The following is a 24,246-nucleotide window of genomic DNA, read 5'->3' as shown; positions in this document are numbered from 1 at the left end:
ACAGCAATAAATGGTGTAACGTAGATTTACAGCAAATTCCTAGCTATCTGTTCATCTCAGTCACTAAGACAGTTGCAATAACTCAGTTGCTTTTACAGGAATACTATCTAGGATTCAGATTCATTTTTCCGAGAGAAGATTTTCAAGGTAGAATGAAAACTGCAAAGTAGGATGTAGACAGCTGAGAAACAAAGCACTTTTTCACAATTCTGGTTTTTGACTTCCCCACCTGAACTGCCAGCATGAATGCACTGGTTGTAGAAAAACAACAGAAATGCAAGCTTCCCATTGAGATACAGGATGGAGAGATTTTGTAAATACTGCATTTTTAACCACAGATTTGTGACAGGACTGGGAGAAAGCAGCAAACAAGTTGATATGCATTGAGTCATTCACCTTTCCTTTTAACCAAAAGCTAGTTAACACCTCTTGAGAATCAAAATGCATGTATCTCTAAAAGTGCTACAGCTAGAAAAAGGCAATATTCTACTCAGTTTAATAGTGGTGATTATCAGGCCTGAACTTTACTAGCCCAATTATTACATCACTACCTCAGAAACACAGTAAGGCTTAGCATAGTGAACACTATACAAACAAAACTGAAAATGTTGGTCTCACTTGAGTAGTTTCTCTTCAAACACTGTGGCAACTGGAGTTTGCTGTGATGTCACCCACACAGTTTCTTACATCGTCCCTGCAAAGGTGCAATGGAAGATGTACATTGCTGGGACTGGCTGTTACCAGGAGACAAAGAAAACTTTGCAGTAAACTTCATGAGTCACCTAATGCTTCATTTTGCTGTAGTTTTACAAAAGATTATACAACATGATTGGTAATGCTGCACACCACTACTGCCAGCAGAGCCTACATACAGAGGTCATACCTTATAAAATGGTTGTCAGCTCCTTTCGATTGAGTGTCCTCAAATGTTGTCTTTGCTACTTTCATGCCAAAAAACACAACAGAATTTCAGTCTTGCATAGAAATACTTCATTCATTAAGCAACACCTTGTCCTTAAGAAGGCCTTTTCCTCATTCTCAAAAGAGAGATTTGAATTTGTTAAAAACGTAAACCAAAGGTGTTCCCTCACCAAATACCCAGCTGTGCTGAAGTGCATAGCATCCTTTGAGAACAAACCCATTTGCAATCCTTGTCTTTCATCTTCCCACTGACTGTGCTTGGTGTGTCACAAAGTGTATAGAATTATCAAATGGTATGGATTACAAGGGACCTTCAAAGATCATTTAGTTACAACTCTCCTGCCATGGATAGGGACAGCTTCCAGTATCCCTGGTTCCTTAAAGTCCCACCCAACCTGGCTTGGAACACTTCCAGGGATAGGGCATCCACATCTTCTCTGGGTAACCTGCTGCAGTGTCTCACCACTCCCTCAGGAACTAGAATTTACTATTTGCAAATGACAAAATTTTGTCACAGACATGCTGATTCCTTTTTCTTTAGCATCCCTAGTGTAGCACCAGGATTCAACTCATGACCTTCTGATGGAGAGACCTAGGTTCCACCACTTCAGTTAAAAAAAAAACCAATATCTGTCAGTATTAGCAAAGCTGCATCCTGTCTGCAATTCACCTCAGAGATGGACTGCATGCTTCTAAGCAGATCTGATTCTGATTCAGGAAAGGGCAATTACGTGCCACAGCATACACCACAGCATAGGTCACAGTTGAGACAGCCACTATGCACAGAGTATCACCATACAAATTCAGAAAGCTTCAACCCACACAGAACAGCTTCAGAACAACCCATTTCAGAAAGCTTCAACCCATACTTCATCAGAAGGCTTCCCATACAAATTAACATCATGTCACATCAGAAGGCTGCAAGTGTCTGCCCTTCTTCCCAACCTTTTAATACCTCTCATTACTCATGCACTGCACCTGTGAGCCCTCTGGTCCCTTTGGTGATTGGTAACACCTGGGCACTCCCTGGCTCATTGCTGTCAGTGCTGCTCACAGCTGTGCCCACTGGGGATGAGGCTCGGCCACAGCTCCATTCCCACTTCCCACAAACTCTGTGCCTACAATTATGTTCTACTTCAAAAAGCCCTCCTTCTTTTTTATTAGTTATGTCATTATCTTATTTATACAACTATTTTTTTCTTTCTTTTATCTTCCCTGCATAGAAGGGGAAAATCCTGGTATTACAGATCCTTCTAGGAATCAAGATTGATAGACAATACAAAGAGAGCTCTCCATGTTTGCAATTTCATCTTTTTGATTTCTCCATGTTTTATGTATGAGTGTGATTTAGCATACAACATAATAATAGATAACCTACAGATAGCAAGTGGTTGCAGTCTTGTAGTGTTCACTGAGGAATTTCAAAGGGAGGTATTAGTTGAATATAAATGACATGCTCTTGCTCTTTTTTTTTTTAAGTAACTGAAAGAGAGCCCCACAGGTTCAACCCTGGCCAACACAGCTATCTGATTTTCTGTAACTGTTCTGCAAAAAAGTCTGTTTGATTCAAGGTTGCCCAAGCCTCCCTGTAGTACCTCCAGTGGTGCTTCGATCTCCAGAATTTTAATCTGACCTTTAGTGCTTACTTGGTCCCCAAAACAATGAATAAAACTTCTTAACAAATGGAAAACTTATTGAGTCAGGACTGGTTCAGCCCTACACAGGAGGTACTGCAAATTGCAGAGAAACGTAGCCAGTCATGGCTGGCTGCTTCACACACAAAGAGCAGTCGGTCAGTTACAAAGAGCAGGAATAATAATTTTCTCTCCTTATCCAAATGCTTTCCTGACTAGGGCCCACAGGGGATTTGCTGATAAAACACAACTTTGTCACATTTGTCAGACCTGAGGCTGTCATGGAAACATAACTGATGGGACAATCTTTAATGAGCCACTGTCACAAGGGCAATCTGCCCAGGGCAAGAGTTGCAGTGAAACAGCCCAGCAGGTCCCAGTATCACCCCACTGCCACAAGTGTCCTGGACTGTGTTGTTTTGGGAACACCATGTGTCCATGATAGTGAAAAAATCTTTTGCAGGATTCCTCATCTACAATGATGGGTCAGTTTGCTTTTAAATCGGATCATAAGGAAATCTTGCAATGCTAAGTGTTGAAATTATCAGCTGAGCCTGGGTTTTGACTTTGCTAGCCTTCTGCTCACAGAAAAGCCACCTCTCATCCAGAAGAAGAATTATGTTTTAACAACATTCTCTCAATTCCTTCACAATATCAGCTGGCTTTTTTTCCTGCCCTGTTCCTCCAGCTATTTTCTACCATTTCCCTTTTCCACCCAGACTCAGGAGCAGTTGATTGTTCCCTCACTGCAAGCAACAGGTTTATCTTTTTCTCATGACAAATCATTTTTTAATAGTAAAGACTTTAATGCTTCCAGAAGCCAGCATATCATTTGGCACCAATACAGGTAGTAAAAACTCACCCTTCTCAGGAACCAGTGGCAGTTCACTTTGGAGTCTGTTCTGTCACTGTGTCCTTGAGGAGCTCCTGTGATGCCAGATCTCAGAAGACAGCCCACAGGCACCACTGCTGTAGCCAAGATCTCACCAGAAATGCAGCTGCCAAAATGACATTACACACCTGATACAGCTCAGCAAGAAGCTGGTACACAAGAGAATTCACCTAATGTGGCCTGGTTTTGTACATGGAAATATTGAGGTGGAGAAAGAGGAATTTGTTCAGGATTACAGGATATCTCACAGCCTGACCAGAGCAGTCATTGCCTGACTCCTGGAATCTCTGGGTAGATGGCCCCTTTTCAGTCAGCCTGCCCTACCTAGAACAAGAACTGCAGAGATTTTACAGAAAAATCATGAGAACCTTTAGCATAACTCCACTGCCTTCCTCTACCAGAGGATCTCACCCTACTTTTAGAACAGGTAGCACACCCATTATCAGAGTCACAAGCACTGAGAACAGCTGATAAGGTGCTGCCGGCTGATGACCTCGGGCTGCCTTTTGAATGCCCAGTTCTTGCAGATGTTACTGATCCCAGGAGGCATCCTGTGCTATTGCAGTACATGGCACCAAGTCAGGTTGACATTTGTTTACTGAGTCATGCCTACATTTGTTTTCTGCTGTCCATACACGTCAGCCAGCAGTAAATAAATCACAGCAGGGACCTCAGCTCATGATGTGTTTCAGCAGAAACCTGAAAAATGTGTTCATAGGAGAGGAGCGCATGTAAATTCTGCACATTCTACTGTGCTCTGAGATTGGAGCAGAAAAAGGTATAACTAGCTGATGGGGTTCTCTGCTCAACCAACTTGGCTAGCAGCCCCCATACCATGAAAAGAGCTCCAAACACGTGGGCACAAAATCAGTGTTTCTAAATGCAGTTAGTTCAACCTCTGCCTTCATCCAATCTTTACATGAAACAAATCTCATTACTAGGGTATGATTTTGCCTTCTTGCCCCAAGCCTCTCTTCATTCTGACCTTCTGTGAGTCTGCCACACTAGAGTCTCCCACAGAAAGGTCAGGGGAAGCAGGTCCATGAAAGGAAGTGACATTTCAACATTATAGCAGGGTCTTGTTGCTGAAGGAGGCAGAAGGTCTAAACGGACCATTTCCAGGGACAGGACTGGCTCTCCTTCTTCACTGAAGCCAAGGTCAGGACAAGAGTATTGTAACTGTGCTTCAGCTGCCCAGGCTGTGAGCAGTGTCTTGCTTACAAGTGGCACACAAGGACAGTGCTTTCCACAGGAAATAAAAGGCGTGACCAGACACCACTGAAAAGCCAGTGTCTGCTCTTAGACCTTCATACCCTTCCAAAAGCCCATCTGCTGCCCTGAGCCTGTGTGCAGCAGGGTCAGTACAACAGTGAAACCCAGCCTGATGCACAGGAGAGCAGCTCTAATCCAGAGTGTCAGCTGATTACATGGAGCATATCCATTGTCCAAAAGTAATTTTATTTTCACTCTTCCCTCTGAAACCAACTTGACTCTTCTCCAAAAACCAACATCAGAATGAGTCATTTGAAATTATTTTTAAGGTGGGTTTTTAAAGGCTGAGTTGCAAATATGGCCCCTGCGCTGTGACAACATGCCAGGAAACCCCTGGGAACTCTCCCAGAAAACTGAGGGAATGAATGCAAAACAGGCTGAGCTGTTCCGCTTCTCACCTCCCCCAGCATGGGCTTGAACATGTTGACAGCAGGGTGGTATGAAGATGGTTTTGTCCCCTACAAATCTTTTGGATAAACAAGATTTTGCTTTACATCAGAAATCTCTTTTTAACTTCAGTCAATATTTTCTTGGCTTTCTACTCTTGACAGTCATAAAACAGCTCTCTCTGGAATACACCATTCAAATTAATCAGCTGTCAGCTATTCTTTTAAAACTAATAATAGAAGGTCTGCATGAGCCTGTGAGAGACTGAAACACAGGAATGTGAGTTGTGCAGCTGCAAATGTTTCTATACTGCTATAGCTCAAATTGCTTTTTGCTCTCTAGCAAGAAGGCATGAAACAGCATTGTAGGGAACAGGTTCTGGACTGTCAAAGTTGCCCAACTGCATGCCCCATAAATGTGGTAAATCTTTAGTGACGCCTTTTAACTTTCAAGGAAGCTTTAAAGACAGGAGGTATGTTCTGGTCATAAACCAAAAGGCTCAGCTGGCCCAGGAGCACAGACAATTTGATGGCTTGTATCCTTTGGATGCCAGCTGCACAGGGGATGCCAGACTATGCTCTTGCCATTGGCAGAAGTTTTGACCTCCAATTCATCTTCTTGTCATCAAACTACAACAGGATGGGCAAAAAGGGCTCCAGGAAGAAGCACTGCCACTGAGAGGGCTGGGAAACAGGACTCCTTTGAACAGCCCCTTGACTACAGCAGTTTGGCTCCAAGTGGGCAGAGAAGATTAATGTTACATGAGGCTTGAATTCAGAATAAGAGTTGGCACTGGAGAAAAGCCAACTGTGCAACACTCCTGCAACTGCTTAGGGGACTCTGTTGTCACAAGAAACTGAAAAACAACTGGGAGGCTCTGTTCAAAAAAGCGTTCAGGTTTGCAAAGCCTGATGAAGGAACAAAAGCAGCACCTGCTTCTTCCAGGTCTGCCAAAAGCTAGTACCACCTGGGGACTTTGCTTCTACCAGCAGTGGGTCCATTTTCAGCCTGAAAAAATACTTTTAAAAGCCTCTCAGGCTTTTAAGAGAAAGAAGTCGTTTAAATCCCAGACCGGAAGCCTTAATTATAATGGATTTGTGTGAAAGTTGCCAGATCTTGCCCTGCTCTGTGATCAGAGTTGTGCCAAGAGTCTGCTTTGTGTCACACTAGCAACTGTGCTAAGTTCAGCAAAGTAACTGGGTCAAAGATGCACAGGCAGAAGAGAGATCACCGATTAGCACTAATGAGAGCCTGCACTGCAGAGCAGAATGACAGTGCCATCATGTCCAGGTTCTTGCTGTAATTAAAGGCAGCCATACCCCTATCCGTGCAGCAGTGTGAGCTGCACAGAACAGATCTTTTTGTGTGTCACATTTTACACCTTGCGAAGTCACTCATGACCAAAAAACAGAACATGAGAGGAAACAACTGGGAACTCATTGTTCATACTGCTGGAATTGAAATTAACTTATAGAAAATTAGGAAAGATTTGAGCATCACTGTGAGCAGGTCTACCAAACATGCAGCACTATTGTTTTCAATCAATTAATTCTACCTATAATGGGCATAAGGTTACAGATGAGAATACTGATCTCATGTTCAAGAATTCAATGGTACATCTGTCTACAACACCAGGTGCTCTGAAGATCAACCTTCAACAGAAACAGCAGAAACAAAGAAAAACTACAGGGTTTTTCCAGTGTCTCACAGATTTCCCTAAGACGAAAAATAGAAAGGACTTTGTAGTAATCTAGAAAAAGGAATAAGAGCAGAAACTAGTATTGAATTGTAAAGACAAAGTCAGCCCTAGGCTCCTAGATAGCCTCAGCTTATTTGCAAAACAGTGTATTTCTAATAATGACAAATACATGAGGGTAGCAGTTAACCTGGAATTGACCTCAATAGACAACACAAACATCTGCTGTAAGCCTATGGATAGAGGGCATACAAGGATTTACAGAAGGCAGGATCTATGCAAGATAAAATAAGCAATTAAAACACTTACCTCAGAATATAAAACTTACTCTGTAGACAGTCAAGAGCAGAGAAGAAAAAAAATTTCTACTGCATCCCTTCACTTTCCTTCTAATTACAGTGAGACAGAAGTCAATTAATCCCACCAAAGAACCTCACCAATGTCTCTGTAAAACTCAGAGCCATGGACTATCCACAGACAGAATATAGACATTCAGCCACTGGCAGAAACACAGTGGACACCTGGGACCAGTAAGGAGATTTATATCCAGACAACACAAAGCAACTGTCTTTGAAATACAGATATGAATGCACTTATAAAGTGAAAACTTCAGAAAGCTATAAATGCTGAGCTAAGGACCTGTCTAGAGGTGCTGCATTGAACACAAAGCTATTACTCCTGCACAGATTCCTTCAAGGACTCCACCTGCCTTACCACCTGTACCAGCAACCTTCCTGAATTGCTCACTCTCTCAATAGATGAAAAAAACAATAGGTCAATCTTGTTACAATTGTAGTTACAAATATATTTTAATTTTTATTTCCGACTTGTAAGGTATGCATAGTATAATGTATTTCAAACTTCATTTGAAACCATTCAGAATGCTAGAACGTATGGAAATGATCTTAAAAGACCAAGAGAATGATGCTTGCAAATGCTACAGCACAGACCATTAAGGAAAATGCCACTCAGCCAGAAACTAAGAGACAATTCACCAGGCTTCCTGCTGCTACACACCAAAAACCCACTGTTGTTATTGGAAAACCCAGTTTGCAACAGCTTGCAGAGATCTCTCAAGGGTCTCAGGATGATCATCTATAAAATGTAAGCACTTAAAAGCAGCAGTTCTAACATTGAAAATTATTAGATTTGTCTGTCTTAGAAATTTCAGGGACTAATAGCATTTTTCCCTCAAATGAACCTTAAAACTGGGAAATAATCACAGTGTTCCTTCTTAAGGAGGGAGATGGTTCAAATTAGCACACCAGCTCCACAGATATTTAATTTCTAGTCAGAATTAGCACAAGGATTTCTTATTAAACCAGTCCCAACCATCAAAGAGATGAATTTTCTTTTTCCAAACCAGGCTCTCAATATTTGCTAACAGTAGCATTTATTTATGGAATTAAACTGGCAGGCAAAAGGTGGACACAAAGTGTTAGGCAGTGCTGATGAGCCATCAGTTTGCAGATGACAGCTGTCAGTTCTGCTGCAACACAGCATGCTCCTCCTGCATGAGTGCTCTGGGATAGGTCACAGCTACAATAGCATTTTTTCCCTAAAGTCTTCCTGGAACTCCCCTCTGAAGCACAGTCCTATAACTGAGGAACAATTTGCACACACACACACTTGTAAACAACAGCCATTTGTAGGGAGGGAGGTGAATTAGAAGGATCTGATTTCCCTTCTTTCCCCTCTAGGAAGGTTTGAGGAGAAAGTGGAGATCAGCATCACCATCATCTCCAGCATGTGTTATTAGCAGCCACACTGAAGCCAGTCAGCAGCGTCTGGCATTGTTTGGAGAAACACAAAAGACCTTCTGTTTGGAAAGTTCAAGAAAGAAAAGGCAGAGCCTGTGGCCTGGTCCTGCAGTCAAAAGACTGACACAGAGGCTGGGAAGTTCTCAGGCAGAGGCTGATCCCAAGCCCTTTGAAGTTGAGGGGAGGACTCCCATGGACTCCAGCAAGCTTAGGATCATGCCTGAAACACACTGACGGGAACAAAGTAGCATAAAAGTAGAAATGAGCATCTCCAAAGAGGAATTCAAACAGCACAATGGTGACCTAATATATTAACCACGGTTGCTGATAGAATGTGGTTTTGTGATGTTTAGCAAAGTAGGATTATATTAAGTTTTTAAATCTTTTAATTAGGATACAACAGTTGTACAACCATTAGGTATTTTTCTGCTTAAAATGCTATGCATGATGGCCTAGCATTGAGTGTTTAATACAGCATTTAGCAAAAGGAAAGCTGGGAAGAAAAGTCCCTTTCAAATTGCTGAAATTATGAATTTTCTGCTTTCTTTCCCCACTGTCTTCTCCCAAAAAGGCTGGTCTACAGCTCTGAAATACACAGTCTAGGACTGAAAATCTTATTAAGAATAATGCTGCCAGCATCATCTATTCATGAGCAGCCGCTTGAGAGAAGGCCCAACCCAGAAGAAACTCTATAGCAGCACATTCTCCAAACAATTACTAAAGGATCCCAAGTGCAGGGAGGCTCCAAACCCTCTGTTCAATTATGTTTTAATTAATTTTCTCATTAAAGATTAATATAGGAGCATTCAAGATGAAAGAAAAGTCCTCTGATTTCTGTAACATTTCCATAATAATTTTCATATTGGAGTAATCATGGCAGCGGGTTTAAGCTTTGGTGCTGTCTGGGTCCTAAATGGTATTTTCTGGGAATTAATTTGTTACAAACTTTTTAAAACACTTCTTGTAGCCTTTGCACAAGATTCAACAAAGAGCCAAAGTAACTCCCTTCCCCCCTCCCACCCCAAAAACAAAAAATGCAGGATGTTTCCTCTTTCCCTGGCTAATAGAATCCAACTGTTGCTGCATGACATCATTCCCCAGAGTTAGGGAATCCAAGCTCACTCCAGCACTCTCGGCTGGGAGTAAACACCACCACCAATGAAAAAAAATAATAATAATAATCAAACTTTACAATGGGAGGACATAACATTAAAAAGGCAATTTTTGTTACCTGAAATTTGGAGCATTTCCCTTTCCACTCCATTCTCAGATTTGTATTTCCCAGACAAAACTCTGTGTTATTATCTGAGGCAATCAGAAAACCAGTCGTTTAGTGTCTAATACCTGCTGTGCTTCCCATAACTCCTTCATATGACCTCTTGCAGCACTGATTCCAGCTAAAATGATTGCAGAGAACACAGACTGGCCAGGCCAGTTGTCATGGAGATCTCTCTCCCCCCTCTTTTCATAAGCGCGCGCGCACACACGCAGATTTAAACAATTCTGGGAGGCATCCACAAAACAGCATGCCTTTTCATCAGCTACGTTTTGAAACATTCCACCCCTCCTCCAGCCCCTCCCCAGAGTCAGCCCAGGAAGCTGAGATTTGGGCAGGAATTGATTGTGGAAATTAGAGATAGCGCCTTTTAAAAAAGAGAAAACAATCACAAAAGTTGTATATTTTTTTTTTCCCCAGAAGGAAAAAAAATAAATATTTATTCACCAAAGCTTTGAACTATAAGTAAATCTATCACATTCAGACCTGCAGGCTATTTGTCTTTGCCTGACTACTTATGAATTTGATATGTGAAAGCACTAAAGCTTTGCTGAAATACAATCATGCAGATTACAAGAAATTCTGCTGGCAAGGCCTGACTGCTTACCTTGCTGTTCTCCCAGTACCAAGCCAGTGACTTAATTAGCACAGGTATTCATAAGGTCATGCAGGACTTCCTGTATTCTTTCATGTTTCTGTAATTAAGAAGAAAATTGGGCAAGTCAGAAACATGCAGCTCAAACAAACAAACAGAAAAAAAATCCCCCAGCTAAACAAGAACACAGAGATCCATCTGGAAGTTTTCTCACACTGACTATAAGTTTAATTGCTGCTTACCCAAAGCTTGCTATCTCCCAGTTAAGGAAGAAACCCATTTCACTGACATTTGCAAATACAAGAACTGATTAGTTTACCATATTCACTGGCACCATGGTTGCAAAACAAAACTTACACCAAACATAAATAAAGACATAGAACATTTTTTCCTTGACAAAAAGAATCCAAATTAATCCCCACCGACGTCATATATGAAAGTCTGGACTGATAAATCAAGAGAACAGAAAATACTTTATAAAAAAGAAAGAACACTTATTAAGAAAACTCACTTTTAAAATATTTTGACTCGGAATAATAGTACTGTGCCCAAAGTTTTTACACTTTTGAGAGATACCTTGGAGACTTACTCTTTAGAGGATTTAATCAGTCAGTCATTCAAAGTTTTGAAACTTCATAAAAGATACTGAAGGGATTTCATGAGTCTGTTCTGCAATGAGCAGCATAAGCAGCAGTCCCTCTAGTGGGCAGAAAATTGCAAAGCTGCCTATGCCAAGCTAGATAGGAAATCAATTTCTTCTGTAGCTATTAACCACTTCATTGTGCTGTTATGATGCTCCACCCCTGCATTTAAAACTCAGCACTGGCATATGAAATCCTTTATATTTTATTTTGGGAGTTGAACACAAGAAAATATACATCATATAATCAGCATAACTAAGTTTCTACATGAGGAGATTAAAGAGTTCCAATATATTACTCTTCTGGTTGTGTGAGATAGCCAAGACGTTTCACGGGAACAACTGTGTCTCCATATTGCCATTCTTACATATAAACTACACCAGAGCATATTATTGCCTGTACTTTGGAAAACTCTGAATTTTGTGAGTGACAGGGCTCCCAGCAGACTACACACTGAAACCATCTCTCTCTCTAACAAGAACATCACACAAAAGCATATACCTGAGGCATATTTTACACTGCTACCAAAAACTGCATGCAGACTACTCACAGGTAGATAAATACAACAAAACAGCTACTTAAGCTGTCAAGAGTCCAGAAGATGCTGAGATGACAGCACATCAAAGAGCTCCTAGATATGAAAGTACCATATGCTGTTGCAATTTCACACTAAGTTCTGCTAAGAATGCACCAGTAATGCCCAGCCAGAGACATGAGAGCCAAATATTAAGGAATCATAACTTGGTTGTGTCCTGAAAAGTTCCTTTGGTGTATGACTAAGGTAAATTAATCACATGCTGCAAATGGGCACAATTTCAGCAGTGTGACTGGGGAAAGAGGGAAACTGCTAACTCCTCACAGGAAAGTAACATTGTACGTTGCATCACTGCAGAGGGAGTGTTCAAAAACACAGAAGTAATAAAAAACCACTCTAGTAATGAACAAGTGAAATGGCTGATCATGCTCAGCTCTTCTATAGACCCCATTATGGGTAACATGGGAGTATGTACCAACCATCTGCATCACATCCCACTCCAGTGTTCATGGCAAGGCTCTGTGGCACTTCATTCTGTGACCACATCTGCATATATGGCAAGGATGTGGGGGAGCAGGCAAACTGGCATTCATAAATCACTAAAAATGCTCTGTGTATTACACACACACTCTGTTACAGTTTAAAATTCTAAGCAAGTGAAGCTGTTAAAATAGATCATGCATATGCAAATATGTAGGACTAAGGCACAGTAGTAAAACTATGACCCAAGCTTTGGCCTTGGGCAGGTGACTGCCACAGAAGCCCTCAGACAAGCCCAGTTCTATTCTAAACCCCATGAATACACCCTTACTCATTTCCTTGCCAAAAGGTGACATATGTACCTCGGACTGATCCCAGTTAAACAAGAGTCATTCCCACATCTTTTTTTTTTCCTCACTGAGCTTTCATTTGTGCACATCAATACCTCAGAACACAATTTAGGCTCTGAAATCATAAACAGAGGACATGATGAACAGCAGAGTTTGCATTAATTACAACATCACAGCTACCCTGCCATCAAAAGGCATCAGAGTGTGTGCCCTCACCTCCCTGCAGGAGACAGACAACCCATTACTCACATGCAGCTGATGTTTAGTTTCTTATTTCAGATACACTTCCCCTTTCTGGCTGGTTGAACGCACTCCTTCCTACACGCCTGGCCCTGGGATGGAGCAGCCACGTGAGGCACAGGAGCAGACATGCACTGAGCAGGGTGAGTGCACAGCAGGAGCCCTCACCAGGCACACCTGGACTCTCTGCCTGGAGACTGGCAAGGGAAACATGAGATTCCTGGTCCAAGATCCTTTACTGAATGCTTTCCAAGCAGCCATCAGCAGCAACAGGAGAGAAAACAAAAATCAGACTTGCTCCTCATGAAATTTTATCACTTTCAGTAGGTGAAAACACAACATCAGAGGTGAGCTCCAGATTAAGCCAGCCACAACAGAAGCACAGATCTCTGGTAGGCATAAATTCAAATTAATCACTGCTTCAATTTCAGTAACATTTTTCTTTGCATTTTTTTAGATAAAAACACTCCTGCAGAGTTACTTAAGATTTTTCTCCTCCTCACATAACTGTCTGCCCTTCACAAGGACCTTTGCCCCTTTCCCATTGAAGACGTCCATGTTATTGCTCTTCCTCATGTCATCTCCACACATTTACCAACCATCTTTCCAGTGACCTCAACAAATATGTATTTGTTTAAAATTCCATCATTTCAGACTCAGCAGCAAAAGTGAAACTTAATTAGTCTGTCCCAGTATGTTTTTAACTGAATAGTTCTGAAAGTGCCTGCAGGTCCTGCTGACCTCACTGGGAGAGACAGGGAGCTTGGAAGCAGCACTTCCTCATCACCAGGCAGTGGCTTGCAGAGGAATGGAAATAAGGGGGAAAGCCAGATCTTAATGTAAAGCACACATGCACTACAAAAACTGTGCTCTCTTTTTATAGATACCCAGCACTCAGTACTTTTGCATAGGGAATTCTGTGGACTACCAGGTGGGGCAAAGTGATGACAGGCAGGGCAGCAGCCACCAAACACTCTGAAACAATCCCATAGCACCACTGAGTTCTTTAAATTAACAGTGCACAGCACTGGCCCTTACTGGTAACACTCCAACATGATGGTGTAAGAACATGGAACAACAACAAAGCAAGTGGCACAAGATAACACCTCTGACCACAAAAGTATCATTCTACCAAAGTCATTAAACATTCCACTGCCTTCAGTGGCATGTTAACTTCAATTTTGCCCCACTGCATGTTTTGCTAGGATTGTGGTAACCAAGTAGCACAAAAGTAGATTGTAGCCTTGTAGCAAAGGAGATGACTCAATATAGGAGCTCCCCAGCTGCAAGGGGACTGCGCAGGTAAAAGTCTCAGATCAGTCAGCCACAGATTTTTCTTCCCCCATTTCAGATCCTTTACTTATAATATATGCACAACTCTCTTCTAAGAGGAGAATTAATTTTCAATGACCCCCTCAATAATCTAGCAAGGATCAGGTTTGCAGCACAGTACTGGTTTCACTAATGCAGTGAAGAAAGAATTGTGTGTGTACATACCCAGTATTTATATAGTATGTATATAGGAAATGACTAATCATAGCTGTGCTCTCTGAGATACTGCCAGTCCCTTTATGGCTCTATATCCCATTTCAGTTTGATCTCATTCTGCAAGTGAGAGCCCGCCATACTTGGGTTTGATCCTGACACTGCAACTGTGTGCAAGACAGCAATTGGAAAACATTTCTAATTCACTGAACCTAAGGGGAGATCTGCACCTGGGGGTCCTGACAAGAAGCTGACATGCACTCAAGTTGCTATGCAAACACTCATTCAAAAATAAAGTGGCTTAACTTTGTGGCTATTATTATTTTAGGCCCTGATTCAGCAAAGCACTTAAACATTGACTTCAAAAGAACTTAAAAATACACTTAAATATATGTGCTACAATATTTTACCAAAGTGGCAGTTTAGTAATGTCATATATTTCAGAAAAGAGAGGTGGAAAGAGTTTTTATTTGGCAATTAAAGCTTTAAGACACTGGTCATACTGGGACACAACCTTCATTCTAAATCTACTAATGATGCTGAAAATTTGCTGAGCAATAAGCCGAATAATTCCTTAATAAAACAACTTTAAATGTGAACAGTGTGGAATTAACTCATGCAAATGCCTGGTTTGAGAATTATCCATACCTATGGTCTGATTCATGACAGGAGACACATATTACAGCTCACCCTGTTAGAAAAGCTGTGCAAAGCCAAACAAGCCATACAAACTGGCTCTGGGCCCAGGCAGCCAATTCAGCCAGCCCTCAACATCCCAGCACTGCAAACTCTGTCAGATGGCACCAGGCCAAGGCACAAGCCAAGCCAGAGGGATAACCAAAAGGTGGGGGGGATCTCATGTAAATAAGTCTTTCTGCTCCTTAAACTCTCCAGGGCCAGCCCTGTCTGCAACTCATCTTCCTTCCAGTCAACACCCTTCCTTGCATGGCACTGCTGCATCCCAGGCATGCCCAAAAAGGAGAGACAGGAAGCTGTAGGTCCAAAACTGATGGAGGGGGAGAAGCCCCCGAGAAGAGGTTATTTGTGCTGTCTGTATATCCCCATCAAGGGTGGATTTATGCCCCAAGCAGAAGGGCAAATGAGACAAGCAGGCTTCCTCTGGGAACCAGCCATATCAGGAGAGATGTCAATGAGTTGCTTGAAACTCCACAGGATTTCTGATTTGACCCTACATGAATGCAAGATCTCCATTTGTCTCATTTCACTACTATTTCTTTCAAGTAGAAGTGAAAGGACAATTTCTGTTGCGCCTGTGCACAGCACACATCTTGTGACAAAAGATGCTACATGTGGGACTAGAAGACAATTCAAAAAACAGATCCCCTCACACCTGGAATTGCACTGAAGAAGAACACGCAAAAATATAATTTTGGGAAGTCTAAATCTCATGTGAATCTGAGCCAGGCTGCAAAGCTGTGATTAGCTGTTCCTAATAGGAACAGAGGGGTAGAATCTTTTTTAGAGTACATAAATTATGGGAACACAGGTCATATAAACGAAATCCCCAGCTGAAGGGGAGCTTTTCAAATTCTACTGTACTTTGGCCTAGCAGTGGGACAAAGAAAAAGATGCTGTTGGGAACTGTCTCTATTGTTACACTGGCTATATGAAGCTAACAAAGGGAAGAGACTTTTAGCAAAGCAAGGGACACAATGACAGAAAGCACTGCAGGGATGACTTCTGAAGCAGAATATGGGTAGTGGTTGCATTTTTCACATTTTTCCCCCTGCAAAGATGCTTTCCAGAGCAAAACAGCTCTTAAGTTAAATTCAAAATGGAAAATGTGGGCCTAAGGCTGTATATCCAGTATGATATCACTTTGTTTAGATGAGGGGAAAAAATATCACAACCAATAGCACTGTACACTCTTTGAACTACTAAATAGATAAATAAATAGATAAATAATGACAACATGTTTTGTGATTCCTTTTGATCATCAACTATGAAAGTTCACAGGAAGTTTATACAGCCCCCTCTGACTGGACAGATGTTATCTTCCAAATGCTAGGAGCCAAGAGACTCCAAGAAGAAAGTGTCAGCCTGATGTTCCTTTGGACAAAAGGCACTGACTTCTCTGTGTGCTAATGCAGTTGGCTTCCTTTGTTTTAGTCATGACTTGAACTTCCAAGCTGGCCTGGAGATCCTGTGAACTGCTGCTAACATGGTAGGGGAATGCCATGAGCCCCACTTCTCTTTTCTGGGGACAATGGATAGTGCAAGCACTGGCCCAGCACTACTCCCATCACCTTCACCCTATGGAAATCAAAGCCAGTGGCAGTGTGTGTTTTCTCAGGGATACAAAGAGTTTGTCTTTTGTACTGTCATAAATATCATAGCAGGCAGATTTTAAGCCACAGACAATAAAGCATTTTCTTCTCTACTTTGGATAGAGCAGATAAACACAGTATTGCTTTGAATATGCAGAGATCCTTTTATTCAAGGCCCTCAGGGTGCTTTGCAAAGCCGCATAAATGTCACTCCAGCGTGGCTGCTCAGAAAAATGAGTTCAATGGTTTTGTGTGCAAGTCTGCAGAGTGGCCCTCTGGAAAATGTGTGTGACCAACAGTGCTCTAAACATCAGACTCTGTTGCTTTTCCCGGGGCCAGAATTAGAACCTGGAAAGCAGCTGGGGTCAGTCAAAATTGGGGTTTTCTGGAAAACATTTTGGACATAGGAAACAGCCAAAAATGAGGCTTTTTTCCCTAGTTCGTTTCCAGTGCCACAGAGGGATGAAAGTCAGTGACACTGGAGTGACTAGGACAAGCTTATGCAAAACAAAAGAAGTCCAAAACTAGACCATGCAGACAGTTCAAAAACACTTTATGAACTCTGTTTCTCAGTACCTCAGTGCTTCCTGGCTGTACAATAGGAGTGTGGTATAGAGACCTCCAAATGAGCTACAACCGCTTTCACGGCAGAACTGGTGCAGCACAGCCCCAATGGCACCACACAGTGCCCCACTTCAGTGTAGGGCGGTGCAGACCTCCTGGAGTCAGCTCCAGGGCCCTTTTTGCTGACATCCATTGTGTGGCACACACATTCCCAGAGCAGCACACTGCAGACCACAGAGGAAGCCATTCCCAGTGCTGAAATTCAGCTCCCAGCACCAGAGGTCCAGATGAATGCTTTAAAAGCAAGGTCATCCTTCCTCCTTCAATTCTGTGCATCCTTCCAAGCAAAGCTGGAGATCTCTCTGAAAATAGCTCTATATCCAGGGGTGGACTGTCCCAACATCTAGATTTAGGCTGCTAGAAAAATCACACACCTACATATCTTTTCTTCACCACTAAGAGTACAAGTTATTACTTGAGAAAAAAAAAGTACACATTCTGCTTCATTCTCATCACAACAGATGGTTCAGAGATAAGATTTTGCCTCTTGACCATGAGAAAGCATAATTTCTGATTTTCACTAAACTAGTTCCCATTTTAAAGACAGAAGGAAATCAAGAATCAATCCTCTTTTTTTTTTTTTTTTCACATCAAACTGAAAAGGGTTGAACTTGGGAAAGTACCAGCGCTTTTCTTCCAAGTCTGGGAAAACTATACAGTTTACATAGGCCAGGACACTGTTAGAGATATTTTCCCTTTAAAACACTGGATAAGGTCCATGTGGTCACATGATGTTCCCCATTGCTATGTACATTGTTTTAAGGGAATGGACAAAACTGCCTCCCCAGAGCTGTTGCTGCTTGTTGTTCATACTATGGAAGTGGTGAAATCCCACAACACAGGCTCAGTGTCAGCCACTCAGTGTGCACAGACCACACACCAGAAAGTTTGCAAAAGATCTTGCTGACAGTGAAGAAGGGCTCTCTCTTAAAAGCCTGAGTTTCTAGGAAACCTCTAACCTGGGGTAACGCTGAATGCTGCACCAACATCTCCACCTAAGTCCCACAGCTGGGCCAGGCTGCCAAAGGAACTGCACACCCCCAATCAGAGCTATGCCAAGATCTAAACATGGAAGCTATGGCTGCTACCCTTGCAGCTGGGGGTGTGTGTGCACTGCAAACACAAGTTAGTGCCTACAGTGCTGGAAGCAGCTCATGGAAAGTCTGAAGTGTAAGATGCAAATCATTAGGAGCACGCATCACAACTCGCTCTGGGGAAAATTCCTCATTCAAGAACAGACATGCTGATTACGTCTCCAGTTTTCTGATTTCCTGACGTGTGAAAGTCCCATCAGTAAACATGAGAGCTCTGTGCTTACTGAAAGTATAAAGCAGTGCTCTCAGTTTGCCAGAAAGAGCTGAAAGAGGTATTTTTGCACATATGCATGGTGCTGAAAACCTCTACGCTTCCTCCTGAACTGTGTGGAGAGGCCTAACAAGGAGTCACAAGAGTCAAATGCTGTTCTTGCTTTTGACACCATGCAGGTATATGACCTTGGATAGCTTTCTCTGCCTGGTTAACATGAGGCCTGTTCAGCTTCCTGAAGGTGTTGGAACAATGCAGTAAATTGTAATCCCACTATGGACTTCAAACAATATCTTTTTGGTCACATTATACAATCCTGTATATTAAACAGCCTCTAAGCTGTTTCCAGTTTCTTAACCTGCTTCACATCTATGCATTTTTGATACACACTCCAGCCTGAAAAAGGTCAAACAGGGTTTCCTCATAATCCCTACCACTGAAAAAAGAATTTTCCTCATCATTTACAGAGTCACAGAGAGCAACAAATGCAAATGCTGTCCTGAGCCACTGAAAGAATTAGAACATTATTTTTACTGCCTGTTTATTCTGACAAAGTGAGAATTTTGCAGCATTTTCTTAGATTTTTGTAGTTAAATTGTGAGATTTAAAAGAAAAAAAAAATCTATGCTGTGGGTTATTTTTAAAATCTCCTGCATCCAGCTGCATTCAAAATAAGCTGCAATGCACCTGTCTTGTAAAAGCCTCCACAATGGTTAAATATTCCTCACAAAGTCTTGCCTTATCACTAGTTTTATCTCTAGTTTACCTGGGTGTGACCTGGAGCAAGTCTTAGTAATTTTAATTCCTCACCTCCTCTACAGTGGCTCCCAAGTATAATTCACAGGGCTTGTGAACCAGCTGTAAAATAAAACAAGAGCTTGCAGCCCCCTTCCCAGAAATCTCAGACACTCACAGAGAGGCAGCAGGCCAGCACAATGTAGATGATGTTTGTAAAACACTGTGTGTCATTTTACATCCTTTTGGAATGGCAACTGAATACTTTAGAAAATAAAACCATCCCCTGCAATTCAGCATGAGACACAGGCAACTGAAACACCTTTCTGCCTGTTCCCTTGTCTCTAAAGAGCTGATAATAACTGAACCTATTGGAAATATTGTTATAATAAACTTACTAACCTTCATAAGATGGCCACAGACTGCTGGAAGGAAAGCATTACTACATTAAGAGACTGACTACATCTCTTTTAATTTAACTGGATTCCCACTACTAGGCCCATTTAGGAGGCTGTATTAACACATTCCTCAGAAACATTTTCCTTATACAATTTTAAAGTCACACGGTGAGCTAGGGAATGGAAAAGAAACATCATGCACTGTCATGCACAGAGAATAAGAGTCAACTTCTTGGAGGCTGTCTCCTGGATGAAAGAGCAAGCCCATTAACAGAAGGTGATAAAAAATCCATATGTAGCACAGAGAACCTCTAAAGCCAAAACAACAACAGGCAATTGAGGTGGAGAGTGGAGCAGACTGCTATGACTCATAGGCTATAAGTCTAGTCAGTGAAAAATCTGGCAGAAGTTTGCTGTTGGACTATGCCTGTACATTCCCAAGAGATTTATAGCTGCTTATTAAATCATCTGTTCCTCTTAAAACTAAAGAAACTGTATATGTTTCACTGGATTTTACATCTGCTAGAAAGACCCATTAACCATTAGTACAGAGTAGAGTTTTTTCCTATTGAGTGAGTCATTCAAAAGATTTTAAGACCTTATTTGAGAGAGGAAGGGAAGCCTACACAAGTGATGGGCTGCAGCGTGATCCAAAACCTGCTGCTTCAGAATGGGTCTCCCTCACTGGCATCTCTGGTGTGCCTGGCTAATCCTCAGAACAGGTCTTTTGAGTAACAAATATTTTCTGCAGAGGAAAGGAAAGGAAACGAGCACTTACTACAGAGGAGAGTTCTATTGAGGAAATAGCCATGCCTTCCAGTAAAAGAGAACTGTAGCTTGAGACAGGGTTTGTGGAGCAGGTTCATGTAGTGTGGTGACACACAGGCACATACAGATGCCAGAGGACCTCTCAAAACATGAGGAGCTGGCAGTGTCATCAGCTTCCAGAAGCTGCTACACTCAGGAGCTGGAGGGAAAACACCACTAGCCCTGCAGTGTCATCTCAAAACCCAAAGGAAGAGAAAGAAGAGCTGTGCACAGTCCTGCCCCAAACATGAAGAGTGCTGCTTGAGCATTGGTTAGTTCACAGGAGAACAAGACAGAAGGATGAGTAAGGCTGTCATTTCCATCCTGGTTAGCTAAACAAGCTGTTTTGTTATCTCAGAATGCTCTTAGAGCATCTCTGCCTTTATTCATCCCACACATTATCCATTCAAAAAACCTGCACAAATAATGTTCCTTCTCCCATCTCCCCTCCTCTTAGTCTTACTTTTTTGCTCTTTTTTCACCCTTGGGCATATCCACAGATTAGGTCTCCAAGATAGCCATCTCTCAATGGTAATATACAAAGATGTTATTAAATAGAAGCCATTTGCTGAGGCATAGATGGAGCTGAACACCCCAAATTCCTAGAAAGTAGGAAGGTTTTACAGATCTTAAATTAATTAAACATAAACAATCCATGCACATTTGCCAATCATATAAGAATGCAGAAATACCATGTTTACAGCTACTTCAGTGTTAAGACTGGAATAGAGATATACTTTAAAAACACCAAAAAGGCCCTTCAGGGTCAGACCAGCAGTGCCTCTAGCTCAATACTCTGTCTTGAGAGGCAGTGAAAGGCAGTGCTAGTCAGGACAAGCCCAGGAACCTCACTGCCTTCTGGCCATTTTTCTCTGTCCGTGGGAGACTGCAAGCTGTGGGTGAGCAGAGCTGAAAAGCAGCGAGATTTACAAAATGTGGCTAACGGTGCTTTTGTTACTCCTGCTGTACCACTAAAATCCTATTAAGTGTAAAGCAAAGCACAACAGAAAGCCATGTGTGAACTGTTGCACTTAGCTGAAAAGTCAGCAACTTGGGAGCTTGAGAACACAGTAATAAAATCAAAACCCACACCAGTTCACACACACGGAATGCCCGAAGCCTGCAAGCGAGTGAGGGAGCCGAGTATCATCGTGCCCGTGGGCACAACTGTGGCAGATTTGCCAGCACACACTGCATGGGGGGACAAGAAGGGATGGGCTGCTCAGCACATTTCTCTTTCATGTTTTTGAATTGCTGCCTTGTAAAAGTCAATTTGCTAAAAAACATGACAAGATAATGGTAGGTCCTGCTGAATCGGCACAGCTACGCTATGCCAAACTGATTCCTGCAGTAAATCATGTGCACTCTCCAAACACAAAGGCAGGGCTGTACAGCTCTGCAAACTCGTTATTTACTTTTGCCAAAAATGACAAAACGTCTGTCAGACTTGTTTTCTCTTTATTATCTCAGCATTGAACTATCTTCACTTTAGGGCTCTGAATCAATACAAGGAATAAACGAGCATGGTGAATTTGATCTCCCAGCGGTCTGTACAAAAACTGAGCCAGGATATACTCAATAGGTTACAGCCCTTCTCCTACACTACAACTGCACATGATGCAGCTGCTTACCTGACACAGTAACTTTCTGATAAATCAATTAATCATCAATATGCTGAGACTGAATTAGTGCTTTCTGTCTTAAAAAAAAGGAAACTGTAAAACAATATTGTGAGGGGAAAAAAATAACATCATTATGGGACTATCCATAGCCAGCATAATAATACCACATCTTGTGTTATTGAGGGTGAGACATCATGACTAAGACATATCACCCCTGCTAGCCACATGCTACAGGAGTCAGAATTATGGCACAAAAATACAAGAACATTAGTCAATCCTGAGCAAATGTTTTGATTTGGCTTTCCTTCCTTAATGGGAGGCAGCTACACCAATTAACAGCAGTTGCTTTTTCAACATTCACTTTGCTCCCTGTGTCACACAATTCCATATCTCACAACAGGTGAGCTTCAAACAACTCACAGCCCAACCCACCCAGACCAACACCACCCCAGCTGATGTCACCCGCCCACCTCCCCAGTGATCCAGCCAGGTAATAAACTTTGCAAAAGAAGGAGGAGTGATCATTGTACTTCACAAGCACAGGCAGGCACAGTGCTGTCCAACTGTCCAAATATCGCTGTCCAACTCCCACCAGAGGAAACACCACATGAGAGCTGTTGTGAGAATTCCATCAGCCTTCCAGACCAGCACAGAACCTGAGTCAGCCCTTAGGCAAGCTGCTGAAGTTGATGCTCAGCTTTCAAGCACATGCTCAAGTATTTGGCAGAGCTGGGACCATTTTCAAGTGTGGGATGCAGAATCCCACTCAACGGTTGCTTCAATGAGAGACTACAAAAGTATTCTTGATATATAATAATGCAGTAATTTATGGGGGTGCATTCTCCCTTAACCATAAACTCCGACTCATCTGTTCTTCACAAGCAATTGTTTCTTAAGGAGTGTTGCTGTGCCTGTCATCTGACACACAGAACAGCTGCCAGCCACAATAGGAAATGGTTTGCACTGATTGAATGTATTTCTGAAACTCCACCAATTCTTCTCAATGAAAAAAAAAGCCAAAAAAAACCACAAGTAATAACAAGAAAACCCAAGAGATTTTGATAGTCTTTATTCTGTTCATTGTTGAGAAGTAAGGATCTTTGTTTTCTCTTTCAGACCATCCTGTTATTCACACACTGAATTACAGACCTAACCAATTCTATAAATGGCTGTTCCCTGAACTCATGGTTTAAAAGTTGAGGTCAAAAGAAGATCATTCACATGTGAAGTATGACTCTCTTCTGGCAAAGTAAAGCCATTCTGGTTCCTGACAATGCTATTTTTAACTGTCCTGATTTTCTGCCTCTTTTCCTTAAAATAAAAACTGATAGGTGTCAGAAGAAAGATTCTACAATCATCAGTTAGAAAGGCCACCTGGACGTAAGCTCAGAACCAGGAGTCAGCCAGTGACAGCATGGACAGATTAAAACCTTCCAAACCCTAAGTTTCACTTTAACATGGTACCACTGACTTACCCAAAGTCACATGAATATCTCAATGCCTCAGTGCAGGGTTATAACACTTATTTACCTAATACATGGGTTATCATAAAGATACAATTTAGAATAACCAGATTGTTGCTGTTTGCAGATGATTAATGCTCCTCTGATGACTTATAAAGCTGTAATCACTACCTTCACACTGAGATCATCAAGGAAACAAATTATGCCCTGTAAAACTGTTTTTAAACAAAGCAAACACATATTAGGCAATATAGGTTTAAGCTTGTAAATTTATGGTAGTACAAGGTAAATTGGGCTAGTCCTCTACAAAAGCACAGCATCTACCCAACAGAGGCTGCTCCATTAAGTGGGATAGGCAGCTTTGAAGGCACAGTTCATTTAGCCAGAGTTTTAGATGAACAAGTACCTCCTTGCACCTGCTAATCAGGAGTTGAAATAACTGATAAGAAACTCTAACCACAGATACTTGAAGGTGAATGATTGTTCCTGTCCTTAATGAGTCCACAAAAACACAGACACCACAGCAGCCACTGGCCTCCCAAGCTGACCAGGAGCATGCAGCTATTTAGATATGTACAGGACACTGGGAATCTGCCCAGTTTTAAAGCTGCCACAGTGCAGTCAAATTACAGGACACCCAAAAAACATACAGCAGAGTGACTAGCTGCTCCCCACTCATTTTGGTTATCATTGATGCTAAGGAGACCTCCCTCCTACATGCCATGCTGTCAGAATCAACAGGTGAGTTTCTATGGAACTTCAAATTCTGGAAGGATTTTGGAGCCAGGGGTTTGGTGGAAGATTGGATCAATTTATTTTTTTATTGGTTCAGTGTTTTCA

At 41.9% G+C, this 24,246-nt stretch overlaps 1 protein-coding gene across 23 annotated transcripts in view; it reads right to left on the bottom strand.

The window, feature by feature from the left end:
• Positions 1–24,246, bottom strand: part of DENND2B (DENN domain containing 2B) — a 153,175-nt gene that overhangs the window by 103,394 nt on the left and 25,535 nt on the right. For 10 of the 23 annotated variants that reach the window (XR_014955551.1, XM_085580109.1, XM_085580113.1 and 7 more), the window contains exon 2: positions 10,446–10,533. The gene's annotated coding sequence lies outside the window, so the exon portion shown is untranslated. The other 13 variants (XR_014955550.1, XR_014955549.1, XM_085580106.1 and 10 more) reach the window with 5 other exon arrangements.

This window comes from Lonchura striata, chromosome 5 (assembly GCF_050655825.1).
Source record: "Lonchura striata isolate lonStrDom1 chromosome 5, ASM5065582v1, whole genome shotgun sequence".
Lineage (NCBI taxonomy): Eukaryota > Metazoa > Chordata > Aves > Passeriformes > Estrildidae > Lonchura > Lonchura striata.
The sequence above is the reverse complement of the archived record's forward strand: the minus strand, read 5'-3'. Positions and strand labels throughout refer to the sequence as shown.